The sequence below is a fragment of the Chinchilla lanigera genome, unplaced genomic scaffold, assembly GCF_000276665.1.
Source record: "Chinchilla lanigera isolate Chin_1 unplaced genomic scaffold, ChiLan1.0 scaffold00152, whole genome shotgun sequence".
Taxonomy (NCBI): Eukaryota; Metazoa; Chordata; class Mammalia; order Rodentia; family Chinchillidae; genus Chinchilla; species Chinchilla lanigera.
Window position 1 is genome coordinate 1,574,697 of NW_004955553.1, and position 5,247 is coordinate 1,579,943.

Consider the following 5,247-nt stretch of genomic DNA (forward strand, 5'->3'; position numbering starts at 1 on the left):
AAATAAATAAAAATATACTAAAAAGAAAGGGCAAATCTGACACACGCAACAAGGAAGATAAGCCCTGGGGACATTATGCTAAGTGAAATAAGCCAGTCAGAAAGACTGTGTGATCCCGTCATATAAGGTACCTACAGGAGCCGAATGCATGGAAACTAAGAGTAGAATAATGATTGCTGGGGGATGGAACGAGAGAACAGTGAGGAGTATTTGTTCAATGGGTATCAAGTTTCAGTTTTGCAAGACAAAAGGAGTTCTAGGTATCTGTTGCACAACATGTATACTCAACATTACTAAACTGCCCACTGAAAAATTAAGATAGGGGTTGGGAATGTAGTTCAGTGGTAGACAGGCTGCCTGACGTGCCTAAGACTCTATGTTCAATCCCCAGCACCATGAGAAAGAACATTGTTAAGATGGTAAGTTTGATGTCATGTCTCTTTTATCACAGGTTAAAAATTTTAATGAAAATAAAAATAATTATTGGAAACAAAATTAAGTGGCTAAAACAATGTGTGGTAAAAGGTTGAAGATGTGGCAAAGGAAAAATGTTAAAGAAAGAAAAAGAATGGGAAATAGATTTTTTTTAAAGGTAGAGAAAGGAACAACCCAAGAGGTACAACATCTGACTAGCTGAGAACTTCATAAATAATAGTAATACTAAAAGGAAGAGAAAAGTTTAATCAGAGAATTTCCCAGGGCAAAGAAAAACATCTCCAAATTGAAGGGGTTTACTGAGTATCCAGTACAATAGAGATAAAAGGTGTTCAATTAAATAAATTAATGTGAAATTTTAGAAAGCCTTGAATCAAGACAAGATCTTAACAGTATCCAGAAAAATAAATAATAAAATAAGCAATCCCCAAAGGCAGAAGAATGCATCTGGCAAAAGGTTTTCCACTAGCAACACCTTAATTAAGAGCACTAACTCCTATACACATCCTAGAAGACAATGCAATAATGTTTTCTAAACTGGGAGATATGATCTTCAACCTGGAATTCTGAATCCACCGCAAATTGCGTAAGAGTAGAACAAGCATATTTCAGGTATGCAGTCAGAAAATTCTCCTCCCATGCCCCCTTTCTTAAGAGATTATCTGGGTACATTCTCAGTATTTAACTTCCTTAAATACTTAGTCATGAAGAACAAACCAAGAAAAGTAAATTATGTTCTTGAGAAAATAAACCAAGAAAGCAATAAATGAACCACAGAAAATGATAAATCTGTAACAACAGAACCGAAGGAAAGTGTCAAGGGTATAGCTAGGAAGCAGGCCCAGAAAGCAACCAGTTTAGGGCCTGGAAGACAGAGTACAAGAGCCGAGAAGTTTACAAGACAATGTAGATGAGAGCTTGGAAAATGAGTCTTGAGCATACAATGAAGGCCAGAATTCAACTCTGAAAAGCAATTTGACCCCTAGGAAAGGGAGTCGTTAGCTGAATACAAAGAAGGTCATATAGAAATACAAACACAGAAACATCCATCCATATCATAATACAAAGTCATTTAGATTCAAGAAAAAAAGGGAATACATATCAAAGAAAGAATAAAACAGCTGGATGGCTTGAGGCATATAATGAATAAGACAAGCATTTCCTTTCCCAAAATGCAAGGCAACCATAAACTTCAAAGAAAACAACAAATACATAAAAGGCAAAGGACAGATTAAAACAATGTATAATTTTCTGCAATTATATATATATATAGTTTTGGGGTTTTTTTTGTTTTTTTTTTTTTTTTTTGGTTTTTCTCTGCTACCGGGAATCGAACTCACAACCTTGCACTTGCCAGACAGGCGATGTGCCGCTGAGCTAAGTCCCCAGCCCGATATATTTATTTAAAAGAGTAAATACTGGGGTGTGGTTGCAGCTCAGTGGTTGCCTAGCAAAGGTAAAGCTCTCGATTTGATCCCTTGCTTCAGTTTGATCCCTGAAGAAAGATGGAGAGAGAGAGGCTTACAGAGGAAAGTAAATGTAGGATATACAAGAACTCTGTATAATCTTTGCAACTCTTCCCTCAATATAAAATAGTTCTGTAATAAAATTTTATTTTTAAAAAGTATTTGTGTATAAGTTGAAAAGTGGAAGAAATATGGGTTGTTAATGTTTCATCTTACATCTTGATTACTCAAAACTTACAGTCTACAGCTAGTGAAGCAAGAAATGGAGGTTGAAGTCTGTTGTATAAAATTGTGGAGTTGGCTGTCAAAGAACAGAAAAGAGTAGCGTAACTGCAGTGAGAAAGAGCAGGCGGCATGTGGGGTATTTGTAAACAGAAACTGTTTGCAGTTGACAAGCAAAGACCTGGCATTATAGGAATGCTTTTTGGCTTTTTGGTGTTTTGAGTTTTGTTTTGTTCTGTTGCTTTTTGCTTTTAAGAAAGCTTAAAAATAAAGCTTGACTTAGAGGAAAGACACTGGAAGTGAGAAAAGAGGAATGTCTAAGCCTTCTCATAGCATTTTGTGTTATATACATCCACTGCTTCAATTAAAAGTTTCAACATGAAACTTTTTAAAAATTCCTTTAGGGCCTGGGGATTTAGCTCATTGGCACAGTGCCTGCCTGGCAAGTACAAGGTCATGAGTTCGATTCCTGGTACTGGAAAAATAAATAAATAAATAAATAAATAAATAAATAAAAGTAAAAATTCCTTTAACCTTTCTAACTTACATGAAGACATGTATGGAAGCAGAACCCACTACAGATATTATAATTTCCAAAGGGTTGAAAGCTTCTATATTAGAATATAAAAGAACACCCTTGAGAATTTCATATATTAGACCAGTACCTACAGAGACTAATTTCTCAGAAAGGACATAAATTATTATGAATATAGAAATGTGGATTGTAAGATATAAATGTACCAAGGAAGTTGTCAAATAAACCCAAGTAACCCAACACTGCTGGACACTGGAGTTGTGCATGGTGGCACACCTGTAACCCCAGCACTTGGGCAGCGGAGGCAGGAGGATCACTGCAAGTTTGAGGGCAGCCTGTGCTACATAGTGAGACGGTGTCTCAAAAACCAAAACAAAACAAAATTTTTAAGAAGAATTTTGCTGATATTCTGAGATGAGATAAAATGGAATTTCATAAATTACTCAAAGAATGCAGAAGCAGGTATACCAGATAATGGATATAAAAGAGTTATAACATGGTGAATATTAATATAAATAGGATAGCAATTCTGGACATAAATTCAGGAAAATTTTTTAAATATCCAATTATATGCTTCCTACAAGAAATTTATTTTAGATATAAAAGACTCCAATGGTTGAAATAAAAGGATAGAGGAAGTTATTCTAGTGGTGGCAAACCTATGATATATGTGCCACAGCTGACTATATGCTATCGTTGAAAACTCTAAAAGGTTTGCCATCACTGTTATATACTAACATTGATCAAAAGGAAGCTGGGATAGCTACATTAATTTCAGACAAAGAAGATTTGGGATAAAGAAATTTATAAGAATAGGGCTGGGGATTTAGCTCAGGGGCAAAGTGCCCGCCTGGCAAGCTCAAGGTCATGAGTTCGGTTACTCGTAAAAAAAAAAAAAAAAAAAAAAAAAAAAAAAAAAAAAAACCCAAAAAGAAATTTATAAGAATAAAAAAATGGGCACCACATAATGGTAAAGGAGTCAGTTCCCAAGAAACATGTTTTCACCTAAAAACGTGTTAAAGTACATAAGGTAAAAGCTGAGAACAAAAAGAGAAAAAGACAAGTCCACAATTATAGTTGGAGCTGGGTGTGGTGGTGCTCGCCTGTAATCCCAGTACTCGGGAGGCTGAGGCAGGAGGATCACTGAGAGTTCAAGGCCAGCCTGAGCTACAAAGTGAGCTCAAGATCAGCCTGAACTGCATAGCAAGACCCTGTCTCAAAAAAAAAAAAAAAAAAAAAAAAAAACAAGAACACAATTATAGTTGGAGAACTCCAAATCCTCTGTCAATAACTGATAGATAAACCAGGCAGAAAAACCCATAAAGATACAGTTACTTGACAATCACTATGAATCTGATGGACATTTATAGAATATTGTATTCAACAACAGAATATACAGTCTTCTCAAGCAGCAAACAGTGAGGGGCCACTCACCAAGATAGACCACAAAACACACCTGAGTGAATTTAAAAGAAATGCAAAGTAACTCTAAGTTAATAATATCCATTACTTGAACACAAACAGCCCTGTAATGAAGAGAGTTGATTGACCATCCTGTCACATTTTAATGGACACATTCCCTGAAGAATATAAATTTCTTTTCCTTTCATTGTTTGTTCAGCAATACACCTTCTGATCTCTTCTCTCTGATAAATTCCTTCCCATGCTCAACCCAAACTTAAACACTGAAAACTTTAAGACAATATAATGAAAACACAAACAAAGTGAATCATTTAAAACTCCACAGAAACTCTGGGTGTGGTGGCACATGCCTGTAACCCCAGAACTCAGGAGGCTGACGCAGGAGGATCACTGCCAGTTCAAGGCCAACCTAAACTACATAGCAAAACTCTATCTCCAAAAAAAAAATCCATAGCAAAATGCAGTACTTATAGCATAAAGGATTAATGTCCATTATATAAAATATTTATAAATCAATAAGAAAATATGAGCACATTTATTCTTGAATCTTTATGCTCATGTAGTAGCCAGAGTCATAGTTTTTTTTTCTATTCCTAGATTCTTACTCTGATCTTTTGATCTTTTTGTTTTTTATTAGTATATATTTGTGGTGCATAGTAATTGCCTTTGTCTTGGGAATTTGGTACATATACCTATCATACCTTAAGCATCTTTACTTCACCAAAAAATAAATTGAGTATAAGTTGTTCTACATACTTTATAGGTAAGGAAATAATAAGCAAGCCAAGAGAACATAAATGATTTGGCTAAGGCAAAGTCAAAAGATAATTAAAACCCAGAAGTAAAATGCACCCTTTTAAGCCTAAGTCTGGCTCTTTCCCTCCATGTCGGTATTAGCTATTAGGGTAATGGTAACAGGACTTGTGCTAGTGAGGGAGCCTGCTGAACACGAGTCACTGTATGAGGATAACCCTGAGACCAGAGTTCCAGCCCCTATTTCCAAGTGGTGATGCAATCCTGACAAGGGACTGTCCCAGAAGAAAGCTGTTTAGGAGAGATGGCCAGAGCACCCCTCCCCTTGCCAAGAGACTGTAATAGCTCACGTTTCTTCAGAGCTTGGTATATGGCTAGCTAGCTCTGCTGTGGGCTTTTTTTTTTTTTTTTTTT

The 5,247-nt window shown here is 35.9% G+C and overlaps 1 protein-coding gene across 1 annotated transcript in view; it reads right to left on the reverse strand.

Annotated features, from left to right (window-relative positions):
• The window catches only part of Cd300e (CD300e molecule), a 70,457-nt gene that overhangs the window by 57,798 nt on the left and 7,412 nt on the right, over positions 1-5,247 (reverse strand). The window lies entirely within an intron of this gene.